Raw genomic sequence first — 16604 nt, 5'->3', positions numbered from 1 at the left:
TTCTGTTGATCTGTATGTCTGTTTTTGTGCCAGTATCACGGTGTTTTGATTACCGCGGCTTTGTAATATTGTCTGAAGTTTGGGAAGGTTAGGCCTCCTGCTTTGTTGTTTTTCCTCAAGATTGTTTTGGTAATGCTGGCTTTTTATGGTTCTTTATAAATTTTAAGATTATTCTAGTTCTGTGAAAAATGTCATGGGTAATTTGACAGGGGTCACATTAAATCTGTAGTTTGCTTTGAGTAGTATGGTCATTTTAATGATATTAATTCTACCAGTCCAGGGGTGTGGAATATCTTTACATTTCTTTGAATCACCTTCAGTTTCCTTTATTGATATTTTGTAGTTCTCAGCCTATAAATCTTTCACTTCTTTGGTGAGATTTATTCCTAAGTATTTTATTTGATACAGTTTTAAAAAGGATTGTTTACATTCCCTTTCTGATACTTCATTGTTAATGTAAAGAAATGCAAATGATTTCTGTATGTTAATCTTGTATCCTGCTACACTGCTTACTTTATCAGTTCTAGTAGTTTTTGTGTGGAGTCTTTATAGTTTTTCATATATAGTATCACGTCATCCACATACAGTGGCAGTTTTATCTCTTCCTTACAGATCTGAATACCTTTTATTTCTCTTTCTTGTCTGATTGCTGTGGCTAGGACTTCCAGTACTGTGTTGAACTGGTGAGAGTGGGCATCTTTGCCTTGTTTCAGATTTTAGTGGCAAGGCTTTCAGCTGTTCACCACTGAATATTTTATTGGCTGTGAGTATGTCCTAAATGGCTTTTACTACGTTGAGATATGTTCCCTCTACCCCACTTTTATAAGGGTTTTTATCATGAATAGATGATGAATTTTATCAAATTCTTCTTATGCATCTATTGAGATGATCATGTGGTTTTGTCTTTTCTTTTGTTGATGGGGTTTATCATATTTATTGATTTGTGTATGCTGAACCATCATTCTGACCCTGTGATGATCCATCTTGGTGGTGGTTATGTGTTGTTGGATTTGGCTTGCTAATATTTTGTTGAGAAATTTTCTATCTATATTCGTCAAAGATACTGGCTTGTAATTTTCTGTTTTGGTAGTATCTTTGTCTGGTTTTGGTATCAGGGTCATGGTGGTTTCAGAGAGTGTCTTTGGGAGTGTTCCTTCCTCTTCGGTCTTTTGGAAAAATTTGAAAAGGATCAGCATGAGCTCTTTGTATGTTTGGTAGAATTTGACTGTGAAGCCATCTGGTCCTGAACTTTTCTTTATAGGGAGTTTTTTTCAATCACAGATTCTTTTTCACTTCTAGTGATCAGTCTATTCAGATTATTTGTTTTTTAATTCAGTTTTGGTGGGCTCTATGTTTCTAGAAACTTGTCCATTTTTTCTAGGTTGTCTAATTTGTTGACATAACACTTCACAGTAGTCTCTTAGGGTTTTTTTTTTGTATTTCCACAGTATTCATTATTATTTCTCCTGTTTCTTTTTTCTTTCTCTCTTTCTATTTTTTTTTTCTTTTTAGGGCTGCACATGTGGCATATGGAAGTTCCAGGCAAAGGGTGGAATTGGAGCTGCATCTGCCAGCATACACCACAGCAACTACAGGATCTGAGCCACGTCTGCAACTTACACCACAGCTCATGGCAATGCCAGGTCCTTAATCCACTGAGAGTTGTTATTATTAAACACTCATTCTTAGTTTGAGTCTTCTCTTTTCTTGGTGAGCCTGGCCAGAGGTTTGTCAATTTCGTTTACCCTTTCAAAGAACTGGCTCTTGGTTTCATTGATTTTTTTTTTTTTTCCTATTTTTAAAAGTCTATTTATTTCCTCTCTGATCTTTATTATCTCCTTTCTGCTGACTTTAGGTTTTGTTTGTTCTAATTCTTTTAGGTGGCGGGGTAGGTTGAGGTTTTTCTTGTTTCTTAAAGAAGGCCTTCTTTCTAAGAACTGCTTTTGTTGCATCCATAGATTTTGTATGGTTGTTTTCATTGTCATTTGCCTGAAGGTATTTTTTAATTTCTTCTGTGATTTCATCATTGACTTAATTGGTTTTTCAGTAGCATGTTGTTTAGTCTCCATCTAATTTTTTTTCTCATTTCTTTTTCTATGGCTGAGTTCAAATTACATGCCATTGTGCTTAGAAAAGACACTTGAAATAATTTCTATGCTCTTATATTTGTTGAGGCTCGATTTGTGCCCTACTATGTGCTAATAGCTTTTAAATAATGTATATCAGCACTTATCTTCACAAAGGACTTAAAGTATTTGTAATTTATTTTCTTAAAGTTAGACGTGCCTCACATAAACTTTGACTATACTGCTATTGGGTTAAACTTTTCCTTTTAGTAAGAAAAAAGCATCAGCTGTAATCTAGCTTTTGCCAGATTGTCAAAAATCCCAGGTTGTGTTTGTATAATGACTTTGCTGGATGTTAACCCTGAAGTTTGAAGATGATACTCCGAAAGTTTATTCAAAGTGTAAAATTCACTTAAAATTCAAAAAGTGCTTTCAGATTTTGTGCCAGACAGCAATCATTATTCGTATTCATGAATTGTCTTTTTATTTTATTTCAATTCCAAGTGCTAAAGGTTATCCTTTATGACTTATTCATATGTATTAGCATTTTAAAATAGGATTTCAATCTGACTCTCTAATGTGAACTGTAGAATTTATAGAGTTCAAATACACTTACGGAAATTCGAAAACATTTCCATTTTTTATTAACTACCGTTGACTATATTGAAGGCAAACAGCTTTTAGTTGGGGAAAAACTTATTTGGCCTTAACAATAGAAAAGAGTTTCCAGTGTTTAAATTTGCTAATTGTGTTCAGCTATTCTGTGGCCAAAGCTTGGTAGGTAAAAAGTTTATATGATTAGATAAATTGTCTTAAAGATAGCATATCTTTTCTTTTCTGTTCTTTTTTAAATGGCTGCAGCTTTTGCATATGGAAATTCCCAGACCAGGGATTGAATCTGAGCCACAGCTGTGACCTGTGCCACTGCTTTCAGATTCTTAACCCACTGCACCACAGTGGGAACTCTTTTTTAGACAGTAGTGACGACCATCATCTCATAAACTGATTTTCTTTTAAAAGACATACCTAGTATTTATCTTTAAAGATTTCTGGCTTCTTTTGTAAGCTATACAATAATCTGTCCTACCTCCATTGTTCTTTTTAACTGTGTGATTCCCATTAAAAATTTTTTTCACCCTATTTTCTCAAAGTGATTAGGGAAGATTGGCAAACATACTGTGTCTGAAGTTTAGGAAGATGTTTGACGTAAACCCAGTAGTAGTCTGTGGACAGATGTAAATATGATAATATGAGCAGGTTGACTTAGCTTGTTGAGTGAGAGAAGCCATGAGTACTGAGTAATGGATGCATCCTTATTTGTTTGGGTAGTTGCTGGTGACATGGGCTTCTAAGTAACCTCAGTACTGTTCTGTTCAACATTTTAATGACTGATTTGATTGACTGTACTTAGAGGTATATTTATCAGATTTAAGACAACAAGGAACAAGGGATATGGTGTGTGTTAAGGTGGCAAAGAAATTTGCATTCCAGAAGTTCTTGACAGACTGAAAAGAAGGGCAGATTTCTATAAAGAGAGTATTTAACAATGATGACCATAAAGAAGTTTGGATCTGTAACTCAGTTGCTTGAGCACACAGTGTGAGCAATGTATTTGAGAAAGAATTAGGGAATTTAGCGTTCTATGAGTGCAATAATAGTAGTACGATATGGCCACTAGGAAGTCTGTTGATAGCTTATGCTACATTATTAAACACAATAATTTAGTGTAAATTCCACAAAGCAAGAGCACTTGTTGTATCCCCAGAGTCTAGAACGTGTCTGACTCATGGTGGACTCTCAATATTTACTGATTGAGAATACTCGAGAGGGCAAGAGAGGTGAAAGTTTTGCTTTTTTTCTAGTCTTGAGAAAGGAGACTATTGGTGGGAGTCTGGGTAGCTATAGATAATGAAAGGACTTTCTGGTGGAAGAGGGCTTAAACTTGGCCTCTGCAGTTAAGGAATGAGTAAGGTGGAAGAATGAAGATGTGCTTCTAATCAGTGTAACAAAAGGTCTCTTTGTTTTGAAACAATGACAGACTTGTAAAAAATTGCAAAAATAGTATGAAGTGGCTTTTTAGCAGGCAGAATTGCCCCAAGATAGGAGTTGGGCTGCTTTGGAAGATAGGGGGCGTGCCATCCCCCTTGTTTGTAAGCATCCAGTTAACTATGGCCCTTTCTAGTCTTTTGATGTCCTAACTCTTCTCTGCCTTCTTCCCTATAGGTCATTGGTTAAATCTAAGGTTGCAAACATACACGCCCAGGATAGTCAGGTAACAAGTGAGCTGAGTGTTAAGTAGCCCCTGAGTCTGTGTCTTGTCCTTCTACTTTTCACATAGGCACAGATAGAGGCAGTATTTGATTTTCCTTTCACCTCTGCTGTAAGAAAGGTGGGCAGTGCAAGTAGTGTGAAGTGTCAGTTAAATCTTGGCCTCAGCGTTGCTGGAGTCCTTGTAGGAATATGGCTCTAATGTTGTTCCATCTTCCTTAATTTTTTTAATGAGATGCCAAAATCCTTAATGTTTTTAAAAAGTGGCAACAACAAAAACAAAAAATTAGCATTTTGCGTGGCCAAATAAAGTGCCAGTTTTTGACGTCTTAAACCCACAGTGCAGCAGCAGTTCAAGGCAAAAGAATGCTGCCACCTGCATGTTAGCATTTTATGAAATTCTTTTTTTTAAATGATTTTACTTTTTCCATTATAGTTGATTGACATGAAATTCTTGATTACAATTAACTGAGTGGTTTACTAAGCTGTCTTTGGAATCTTTCTGCTCTTACTTTGGTGTTTGGGTGGGGTTGATTTGAATTATCTGTCCAAAGGGACAGTTTGAATATATATTTGAAGTTTAAGTCAGGGAGTGACATACTTTTTCTTGAACAGGTAGTAAATATTTTCAGCTTTGTGCTTCATAGGTCTGTGCTGCAACTATTCAACCCTGCAGTTGTGTGAAAGTAGCCAGTGGCCCTGTTCCAGTAGAACTCCACTTAAGGGACCATGGCCTCTTAGCCATAGTTTGCTGACTCCTAGTAAGTGTATTAATGCAAACCTTTTCTATGTTAGGATATTTGCTGAGGAGGTAATTGTGAAAGTCATTTAAGAGGGTAATGTTTTCTTTTTAAATTGAGGTATAATCAACCTTGGCAAACAGTGGAGTATGTCAGGTGTACTAATCTTAATTGTACAGCTCAATGATTCTTTATGTATGTGATATTTATCAAGACATAAAGTGAGGTCTAGATGTAGGAAATTTCTAGCAGCACCCCAGAAGTTTCCCTCATTCCTTTTCTTAGCTTAAGTCCTCTTTCCATCAGAAATAATCACTATTCTGGAGTTCCCTCAGTGGCACAGCGGGTTAAGGATCCAGCATTGCCACAGCTGTGGCTTGGATTCAGTCCCTGGCCTGGGAACTTCCATATGCTGCAGTGCAGCCAAAAAAATAATTACCACTATTCTGACTTTTGTCATTATTGGTTAATTTTGCTGGTTCTTGGACATCATTTAAATGAACTCTTGCAATATATGGAATAATTACTTTTTTGTCTAGAAACACTGGTGAGAAATACTTGTTTTCCGAAATATGTAAAAATTCAAGGGGCTCTTTCACTGTAACATGAGTTTTGAGTTTTATGCAGACTTCTGTAGAATTTAAACTCAGAGTTGTTTAAAGTGTTCTCTTTCTCACAAAAATTAAACACAACACAGAGCATGCAGATCAAAGAAAAGTTGTATAGCCTAGCTGGCCTCAAACCTAGGGTGAGATGTAAATTGGTGGTAGTAACTTCAAGGACTCTGGTTGGTTTGCCAAATGCGGATGTAACCTTTGGCCCAGATTTGGGTAATGCTGCTTTTACCCAGATTAAAGGAAGTTCTTGATTATTTAGAGTCTTCAAGTCATTTCGAGACGTCTCTTGAGAAGGTTTACATTTTGGGCCTTCTTTACTTGTTAGTAAACAAAAGGGAAAAAAAGCTGAAATTGACATCAAATGGGGTTTTGCCGTCCAGATCCCCTCCACGCTTTCTCACCTCGTCCGGTGCCCTGGAAACCTGGCTTTCATGGTTGACATTGACAGGCTCCCTTGCCCTCTGGTTTCTGATCAGGGCAGGCGGTGAGAGAGGGACGGGAAGGCATTTTGTAGGTAGGAGAAGAGCGAGTGTGGTGGATTTATTTCCCTGGCTTCCTCCCTGTAGCGACATAGGGTCAGCTGCACCCCTCCACCCAAGGCCACCACTGTCTCCTTACAGTTATGCTCTCTGGGTTTCAGTGACCTCTCTGCTCCCCTGCCCCTTAGAAAACAGGCTGGCACAGCTTCCCAGCACTGCCAGCTCTGCAGGGTCTTCTGTCTCTTGCCCAGACCTTTGTAAAGTCCTTGGAACCTCTCTACCCATCACGTTACCCAGTTTGAGTGTGCCCTTCATTTCCTGCTGTTACCCTCCCTGATTCCTATAGATTAATTGATCTGTGTGCTATGTGATATTACAGGCTTTTTTGGGGATCAGAAGATTAAGGAGTAATACTCCAATTAATTTTTCTCAAGTTTTCACTATTCCAAAAGGCAAAATGTCCAATAATAGTCGTCTCTGGTCAAGTCGTATTCAGTAACCTTAAGTTTGTAAATTCCTTGGTAAATACATCATTCCAACATTTTGTGTTAGATATTTCAATCTGTATTTCAGATTTTGGTGTATTTCATCTGTACTGGCTTTTTTCCGAGGGCCAAACCCACGGCATGTGGAGGTTCCCAGGGTAGGGGTCAAAGCTGTAGCTACTTACCTACACCACAACCACAGCAACGCAGGATCCGAGCCACGTCTTCGACCTACATCACAGCTCATGGCAACATCAGATCCTTAAGCCACTGAGCGAGGCCAGGGATCAAACCTGTGGCCTCATGGATGCCAGTCAGATTCATTTTTGCTGAGCCATGACGGGAACTCCCTCATCTGTACTGGCATTTGCTAAGTTTATTTGCTCTGGAACATTTGTAAATTTATAATATGTTCATATATTGCTGCAAATGGTGTAGCAAACACCTTTATTCCTGTAGTGAGTGATCACAACTTGATCTCTATGTTGGGTATACAGCATCATGGTTAGTTGGTAAAATAATCCTGTGCATCAGGTTATACATCACACATTCGTGGCTTGATGCCGCCTCCTGGCACTCTTGGCTCTGATAAACCATTTTTTAAAGGCAAGTTATTTCGATAACTGTCTACCCATTTAATGACATCTTGACATATTCAAACAAATGTTTGGAGAGAAATACTGTTAACATTCTCATTCACATACATCACCTTTAGGTATCACAGTGCTGGGTGGAAGCACATTTTGGGGAATGCTGGTCTAAACCGTGCCGTGCTTTGTTTTAGCTGACAACTAAGTAGACCTTTCACTTCCGGTATTAACTGTTACTTCTCAACCACACGCTTGGGAAAAAAGATCACCCTGCACTGTGAAGGCCTTCTAGTCAAATAAATAAAATCTACCCCCAAATTGGTCATTTGGCATATGTTTTTACCTTTGTTAAGTAGGTGAGTACTTTTTCAAAATGGAATCGTCACATGTAATTTGTTGTTACTTTCTGTGAAATGATAACCTTTGAACTGGAAATAGTGTTCTTTTATATAACAAACATTCAGACGTGTAAATTGAGAGCAGCTCTGTTTCTCAACATAGATGGTAAAAGCAGATTGAGTTAGTCCCTAACTGTAAGTTTTCTTTTGTTTCCCACTAAGTCCTACAGGTCCTGAGCATTTTACTGCATTTGATACTTGTGTTAGGACTCTTCATTAGAAGCAGTGTGAAGTTGCCTTCATTTGCCATCATCCCAAGTAGCTAGACCCGCCTCAGTTACTGAAAAGTCTAGGAGTTACTTAGGTAAACTCAGTTTTCATAGTATACTTCGATGAAAAGAATTCCGATGGACACTTTTTGTAGAACTGGTCGTTGGTGCATCACTGCCTGTATTAGTTGTAATTGTGCTTAATTTTTCATCAAGTACACCTTTTTTTTTTCTTTTGTGGCCATTCCCGAGGCATGCATAAGTTCCCAAGCCACAGCAGTGACAGTGTCAGATCCTTAAGCCACTGTGCCATCAGGGAAACACCTAAGTACGTACACATTTTTTGAAAATCATGTCTCTGGTCAAATGACTATTCCTTCAGTCTGAAGTTAGGATTTATTTTATTTTATTTATTTGTTTATTTATTTATCTGTCTTTTAGTGCCACACCCATGGCACATGGAAGTTCCGGGCTAGGGGTTGAATCGGAGCTGCAGCTGCCAGCCTACACCACAGCCACAGCAATGCCAGATCTGAGCCGTGTCTGTGAGCTCCACCACAGCTCATGGCAATGCCGGATCCTTAACCCACTGAGGGAGGCCAGGGATGAATCTGTGTCCTCATGGGTACTAATTGGGTTCGTTACTGCTGTGCCACCGCAGGAACTCCTAGGATTAATTTTTAACAAATATCTCATGTAAATTCACTCCTTTATTAGAATTTTGGCAGTTCATTGGCAGGATTTTAAGTAGTTGAGAAAACTGGTCAACTTTCTGAGGGATTTGTGCCCTCAGGCAGGGAATCTGATCACTTCCTACTACCTCCACTGCTGCCACATGAATTCAGCCACCAACCTCCCTTCGCTAGGTAATTGCCTTGCCCCTCTTCTGTTCAGTGTCTGTACAGCACCCAGAGTGATATGGTTAAAGTACAAACCAGACTGCGATGCTCTGTTGCTCAGAGCCCTGCAGTGGTTTCCTAGTTCACTTGCAGAGAAAGCCAGAGTCCTTTCAGTCCTTGCCCACATCCACACACACCTTTTTCCTGCAAATTCTTCTCCATAGCACTTAGCGTTATCCAACACGTTAGATATTTTACATACTCATTTTGTTTCTTACCTGTTTGGCATGTTTTGTTTCTTGTCTGTCTTATTAGAATATAATATCAAAGAGGGGGATTTTTTCTCTTTAGTTCTCTGCTATATTTTCAGAGTATAGAACAGTGCTTGGCACGTAGTTTGGCACTTGAACAAGGAGTTATTAAATAAATATGCTGCTTTTATAAAAGTAAAAATTATATTTAGAAATACGACTAGTTTTTAAGAAGCTATTTGCAGTAAGCTATTAAGTTAGGCAGCTCATTGTCTTACTGGCCTAAGCATCCTCAAGCAGTTTGAAACTAAAATCCTGAAGGGCCTGATTGAAAAGGTTTGTTTCCATTTGGAAAATACTCGTATGTGAGATTATGCCCCTGTAAAAATCTGTGCTGTGGTGCTATCACTCTGTATCGCAAAAATCTACTGAAATGTTCCACGGTAACTCTTTATGACAGGAACTGTTGAGTTTTTCACAGCTGTTTGGCAGCTAAGATTTCAGATAGGGCACTCCTAATATTTATTTTTAAATCATAGAATCTGCCTAGTGAATATATATAAGCATCACAGATATATTCTATAAGGTACAAACATGTAAAATTCTAAATCCTGCAGTATAAGGAAAATGACCCCTGGCTGTCAGTTTGCCTTTTATTGGCTCATAATAATTCTTGCTGTGTTTTGCTATGGACCGAAGCGATTCATATTTAATTGGAATATTCCTTTTCTTAGCTTTGCTTCTCCTCACCTATTCCTTGGGAAACCTAAGATCCCAAATTTATGATACCACATGCATTTCCACGGCTGTAATCCAGTTCTACATCCACGTGATTAGAATTCACAGCATAAAAGCTGGACTATGAGAGGGAAGGATCTCTATCTTAAAGCAAATACATGATTAGGTGCAAGGAACAAGTACTGCAACAGAATGAGGAGCATAGCAAATTACCTGGTCTTTCTTAGCACTTAACTGCACAAGGCTTTCTTATTGGAAGTCAGCTGAAAGATAACTTCCCTCTACACTTCTCTAATTCTTAAATAGCATACTCTGGACAGTCTTTCAATCCACAAAGGACTTTAAAATTTCTTAAATTGTGTTTCTCTGATGCCGCATCTCTTAGATTATAGGTCACTTCATAGAAGTAATTTTATATTTGTGTGGTTTGTTTGTTATGGGTTGAGAGATTTTGTAGGCTTTTTTCATTGTTTTGTTTTTGGTGATTTCACTTATCCTAAAAAAGTGTTTGAATATATAGGTAATTACAGAGTAAGAGTTCTAAATCCTTGGTAATGTTTTCATACCTGTTACATGAGCTTGTGGGTTTTTTATTCTTTGTTATGATTAATTTACAGCGTTCTGTCAACTTCTGCTGTACAGCAGAGTGACCCAGTCATATATATATATATACATTCTTTTTCTCACATTACCCTCCATCATGTTCCATCACAAATGGTTAGATACATAGTTCCCTGCACTCTACAGCAGGATCTCACTGCCCATCCACTCCAAGTGCAGGAGTTTTCATCTACTAACCCCAGACTCCCACTCCCTCCCCTTCCCCTGTGGCAAACATGAGTCTGTCCTGTATGTCCATGATCTTTTCTGTTTTGCAGATAGATCATTTGTGCCCTATTTTAGATTCCACATGTAAGTGATACCATATGGTGTCTTTCTATTTCTGACTTATTTCACTCGGTGTGAGAGTCTCTGGTTGGATCCTTGTTGCTGCAATTAGCATTATTTTGTCTTTTTATGGCTGAATAGTATTCCATTGTGTATGTATGTACCACGTCTTCCTAATCCATTCATCTGTCAGTGGGTATTTAGGTTGTTTCCGTGTCTTGGCTATTGTGAATAGTGCTGTGATGAACATATAGGTACATGTATCTTTTTCAAGGAAATTTTTGTCAGGATACATGCCCAGGAGTGCTATTGCTACATCATATGGTACTTCTATATTTAGTTATCTCAGGTATTTCCATAGTGGTTGTATCAGTTTACACTCCCACCAACAGTGTAGGAGGGTTCCCTTTCTCCACATCCTCTTCAGCATTTGTTATTTGTTGACTTGCTAATGATGGTCACTCTGACTGGTGTGAGGTGGTGCCTCATAGTAGTTTTGATTTGCATTTCTCTAATAATTAGTGATGTTGAGCAATTTTTTTTGTCTTTTTTGTCTTTTCTAGGGCCACACCCACTTCATATGGAGGTTCCCAGTGTAGGGGTCTGCTCCAAACTGTAGCCACCAGCCTGTGCCAGAGCCACAGCAATGCAGGAGCCGAGCCGCATCTGCAGCCTATACCACAGCTCACAACAACGCCAGATCCTTAACCCACTGAGTGAGGCCAGGTATCGAACCCACAGCCTCATCGTTCCTAGTCGGATTCGTTAACCACTGTGCCATAATGGAAACTCCTTTTTGAGCATTTTTTTCATGTGCCTACTGGCCATCTGTATGTCTTCTTTGGTGAAATGTCTATTTAGGTCTTCTGCCCATTTTTTGATTGGGTTGTTTTTTTTTTGTTGTTGTTGAGTTGTATGAGTTTGTATATTTTGGAGATTAAACCTTTGTTGAGTAATTTGCACAAGATTTTTCCCATTCTGTGGTTTGTCTTTTCATTTATTGTATGGTTTCCTTTGCTGTGCAGAAGCTTTTGAGTTTAATTAGGTCCCATTAGTTTATTTACGTCTTTATTGTCTTCATTCCAGGAGGTGGATCAAATAAGATGTTGCTGTGACTTATGTCAAAGAGCGTTCTCCCTATGTTTTCCTCTAGGAGTTTTATAGTGTCCAGCCTTAAATTTAGGTCTTTAATCCATTTTGAGCTTATTTTTGTGTATGATGTTAGACAGTGTTCTGATTTCATTCTCTTACATGCAGTTGTCCAGTTTTCCCAGCACCATTTATTGAAGAGACTGTCTTTCCTCCACTGTATGTTCTTGCCTCCTTTGTCGTAGATTAATTGACCAGAGGTGTTGGAGTTTATTTCTGGGCTTTCTTTTTTTTGCTTTTCAGGGCCACACCTATGGCATATGGAGGTTCCCAGACTTAGGGTCCAGTCAGAGCTACAGCTGCTGGCCACAGCCATAGCAATGCCAGATCTGAGCCACATCTATGACCTATACCTCAGCTCACGACAACACCAGATCCTTAACCCACCAAGCGAGGCCAAGGATCACAACCCCATCCTCATGGATCCTAGTTGGGTTCATTAACTGCTCAGCCACAACGGGAACTCTTATTTCTGGGCTTTCTATTCTGTTCCATTGATTTATATTTCTGTTTTTGTGTCAGTACCATACTGTTTTGATGACTGTAGCTTTGTGGTAGAGTCTGAAGTCTGGGAGCCTGATTCCTCAGTTCTGTCTTTTCTTTTCAATATTGCTTTGGTTATTTGAGGTCTTTTGTGTTGCCGTAAAATTTTTAAATATTTTGTTCTAGTTCTATAAAGAATCATTGGTAATTTCATAGGGATTGCATAGAATGTGTAGATTGCATGAGGTAGTATTGTCATTTTGGCTATATTGATTCTTCCAACCTAAGAGCGTGGTATATTTTTCTATTTGTTTCTTCTTTGATTTCTTTCATCAGTGTCTTTAGTTTTCTTAGTACAGGTCTTTTGTCTCTTTAGGTAGGTTTATTCCTAGGTGTATTATACTTTTTTGATACAATGGTAAATGGGATTGTTTCTCCAATTTCTCTTTCTTATCTTTCATTGTTAGTATATAGAAATGCAACCTATTTCTGTGTATTAATTTTGTATTCTGCAACTACCAAATTCATTGATGAGCTCTAATAGTTTTCTGGTAGTGTCTTTAGGATTTTCTAGATATAGAGTCATGTCATCTGCTAACAGTGATAGTTTTACTTCTTTTTTTCCAATTTGAATTCCTTTTCTTTTTCTTCTCTGATTGCCATGGCTAGGACTTCCAAGGCTGTGTTGAATAACATTGGTGAAAGCTGACATCTTTGTTTTTTGTTCCTGATCTTAGTGGAAACACTTTCAGTTTTTCACCATTGAGAATGCTGTTAGCTGTGGGTTTGTCATAAATGGCTTTTATTATATTGAGGTATTTCCCCTCTATGCTCACTCTTTGGAGAGTTTTTTTTTTTATCAGGAATGGGTGTTGAATTTTGTCAGAAGCTTTTTCTGCAACTATTGAGATGATCATATGGTTTTTATATTTCAGTTTGTTGATGTGTTATCACATTGATAGATTTGCAGATATTGAAGTATCATTGCAACCCTGGGATAAATCCTACTTGATCATTATGTATGATCTTTTTCATGTATATTTGTATATGGTTTGCTAATATTTTGTTGATTTTTACATCTGTGTTCATCAGTGATATTAGCCTGTCATTTTCTTTTTTTGTGGTATCTTTGTCTGGTTTTGATGTCAGGGTAATGGTGGCTTCATAGAATGAGCTTGGGAGTTTTCCTTCCTCTGCAATTTTCTGGAAAAGTTTCAGAAGAAGAGTTAACTCTTCTCTGAATGTTTGGTGGAACTCAGCTGTGAAGCCATCAGGTCCTAGACTTTTGTTTTTTGGAAGTTTTTAAATCACATTTTCAATTTCAGTGCTTGTGATTGATCTGTTCATTTTTCTATTTCTTCCTAGTTCAGTCTTGGTAGGTTGTACCTTTGTAAGAATCTGTCCATTTCTTCTAGGTTGTCCATTTCATTGGCATACAGTTGCTTGCAGTAGTCTCTCATGATCCTCTGTATTTCTGCAGTGTCAGTTGTAACTTCTTGTTTTTCATTTCTAATTTTATTGATTCAAACCCTTTCTCTTTTTTTCTTAAATAGTCTGGCTAATGGTTTATCAGTTTTGTTGATCTTTTCAAAGAACCAACTTTCAGTTTCATTGATCTTCTCAATTGTTTTCTTTGTCTCTCTGTTACTAATTTCTGCTCTAATCTTTATGATTTCTTATGATTTGGGGCTTTGTTCTTCCTTCTTTAGATGTTTAAGGTGTGAGTTTAGGTTGTTTATTTGCATTTTTTTTCCTTCTTTCCTGAGATAAGATTGTATTGCAATAAACTTCCTTCTCAGAACTGCTTTTGCTGTTTCACATAGGTTTTGGATTGTTGTATCTTCATTGTCTCCATGTATCTTTTAATTTCCTCTTTGATTTTTTTCAATGATTTATTGATTGTTTAGTAGCATATTGTTTTAGCTTCCAAGAGTATGTGTTTTTTGCTATTTTTTTCTTGTAGTTTATTTCTTGTCTCATAGCATTGTGATTGCAGAAAATGCTTGAAATAATTGCAGATTTTTAAAATTTATCAAGCCCTCATCTGTGGCCCAAGATGTAATCTATCCTGGAGAATGTTTGGCGTACACTTGAGAAGAAAGTATGCTCTGCCGCTGTGGAGTAAAAAGTTCTATAGATAGGAGTTAAGTCTATTTGGTCTAGTGTATCATTTAAGGTCTGTGTTTCCTTGGTTGATTTTCTGTCTGAATGATCTGTCCATTGCTGTAAGTGGGGTGTTAAAGTCTCCCACTATTGTTGTGTTGCTGTCAGTTTTCCCTTTTGTGCCTGTTAGTAGTTGCCTTATATATTGTGCTCCTCCTATGTCAGGACCGTATATATTTAAAATATTTAAAATTGTTATTTCTTCTTCTTAGATTAATCCTTTGATCATTATGTAATGTCCTTCTTTGTCTCTTGCGACCTTCTTCATTTTAAACTATTTTGTCTGATATGAGTGTTGCTACTCCTGCTTTTCTGTAATTTCCCTTTGCATGTTATGTTTTACTCCATCCCCTCACTTTAAGTCTGTATGTGTCCTTAGATCTGAAGTGGGTCTCCTGTAGACAGCATATATGTGGGTCTTGCTTTTGAATCCATTCAGCTAGTCTTTTTCCTTTAGTTGGAGCATTTAATTTGTTTACTTTCAATGTAATTATGGATAAGTATGTATTTATTGTCACTTAAAATTTTTTAGGGGGAGGATTGCTATTTTGGGTCTTTTGTCTTCCCTTCCTCTTTTTGTTGTCTTTTCTTACAATTTGCTGACCATGTTTAGTGTTATGTTTGGATTGGTTTTTCTTTTTTATGTGTGTGACCATTATAGTTAGTTGACTAGTGGTTCCCCTTATATTTTGATATATCCATCTGTAAGACAAGGTCTTTCAGTGTAAACAAAGACATTTGTATGTTGGTAGATAAAAGAGTTAATATATTGAGTACTGATTACAAAACTCCTGCAGAATTGCTCAGAAGGCGGCCATGGTGGCATGTCACAGGTTTCTGTCCTTGCCCCTGGCCTGATGGTGAATTTGGATAATGACTTGGAGGCATGTTTGCTCACTGGAAGATGAGAAAGCTAAGAGGAATAACTGAAAACAAAGTGGCAACTAAGGATTTTAAAAGACCACAGACTGAAGGATGTGTTGAAAGGGACTGAATGATGGAGTTCCCTTTATGGCTCAGCGGTTAACAAACCCGACTAGGATCCATGAGGGTGCAGGTTTGATCCTTGGTCTAGCTCAGTGGGTTAAGGAGCCAGCGTTGGCATGAGCTGTGGTGTAGGTCACAGACGTGGCTTGGATCCCATGTTGCTGTGGCTGTGATGTAGGCTGGCAGCTGGAGCTCTGATTTGACTGCTAGCCTGGGAACTTCCATATGCTGCAGGTGCGGCCCTAAAAAGCAAAAGCAAAAAAAAAAAAAAGAAAAAAAGAGGACTGAATGAATCTTAAATTGTGACAGTTGTTGTCATGAGTTAAAAATACTGCTATAAGGTTTTAGACTAGATGAGAACTGGCCAAATTGTAGGAAAGATAGTGCTTGAAATTTGTGACATCATGGGAAGTAGTGATGTGTATTGTATTTGTCCAAAAAGTACCGAAGACCATAGTAACAGATGCCAGAGGTATAGAACAAAGGGAGTGTAGTGATACTAAGACTAAATTCTGCAGAATTGGCTAGGTCCCATTTGAAATGTTGCACTAGTATTTATAATTATAGTACATAGAGAAGAATTCATGTAACATGTAAGTTATAAACAATAAAACAGATATGTAAAGGCCTATTATTTGGTACATAGAGAAGAATTCATGTAACATGTAAGTTATAAACAATAAAACAGATATGTAAAGGCCTTAATCCCACTCTAAGAACTAGTATATTCTAAAGATCAGGCACTCTGTATTTTTCTCCTCTACCCCAGAAGTAAACCATTATCCTGAATTTGTCATTTCCTTTTTCAAAAATAATTCTACCATATTATGTGTGTTATATTGTTTTAAACTTGTTTTTGAGTTATATTAAAATGGTATAATACTATAAGAATCAAGTATTGTTAAAATGACTGCACTACCCAAGGCACCTACAGATTAAACGCAATCCCTATCAAATTCCATTGGCATTTTTCACAGAACTAAAACAATAATTCTAAAATTTGTATAGAAACACAGAAGACCCCAAATAACCAAAACAATCTTGAGAAAGAACAGGGCTGGAAGAATCAGGTGCCCTAACTTCAGGCAACACTACAAAGCTACAGTCGTCAAAACAGTATGCTACTGGGACAAAACCAGACATATAGATCAGTGGAACAGGATAAAAAACCCAGAAATAAACCCACACACTTATGGTCACTTAATGTATGACCAAGGAGGCAAAAAAATATCCAGTGGAGAAAAGACAGTTTCT

General features: G+C 37.7%; 1 protein-coding gene across 2 annotated transcripts in view; it reads left to right on the top strand.

The window, feature by feature from the left end:
• PRPF18 (pre-mRNA processing factor 18) overlaps positions 1-16604 on the top strand; it is a 55085-nt gene that overhangs the window by 33669 nt on the left and 4812 nt on the right. The window lies entirely within an intron of this gene.

Source organism: Phacochoerus africanus, chromosome 12 (genome assembly GCF_016906955.1).
Source record: "Phacochoerus africanus isolate WHEZ1 chromosome 12, ROS_Pafr_v1, whole genome shotgun sequence".
In the NCBI taxonomy this organism is placed as follows: Eukaryota; Metazoa; Chordata; class Mammalia; order Artiodactyla; family Suidae; genus Phacochoerus; species Phacochoerus africanus.
This window is presented reverse-complemented; position numbering and strand designations above follow the sequence as displayed.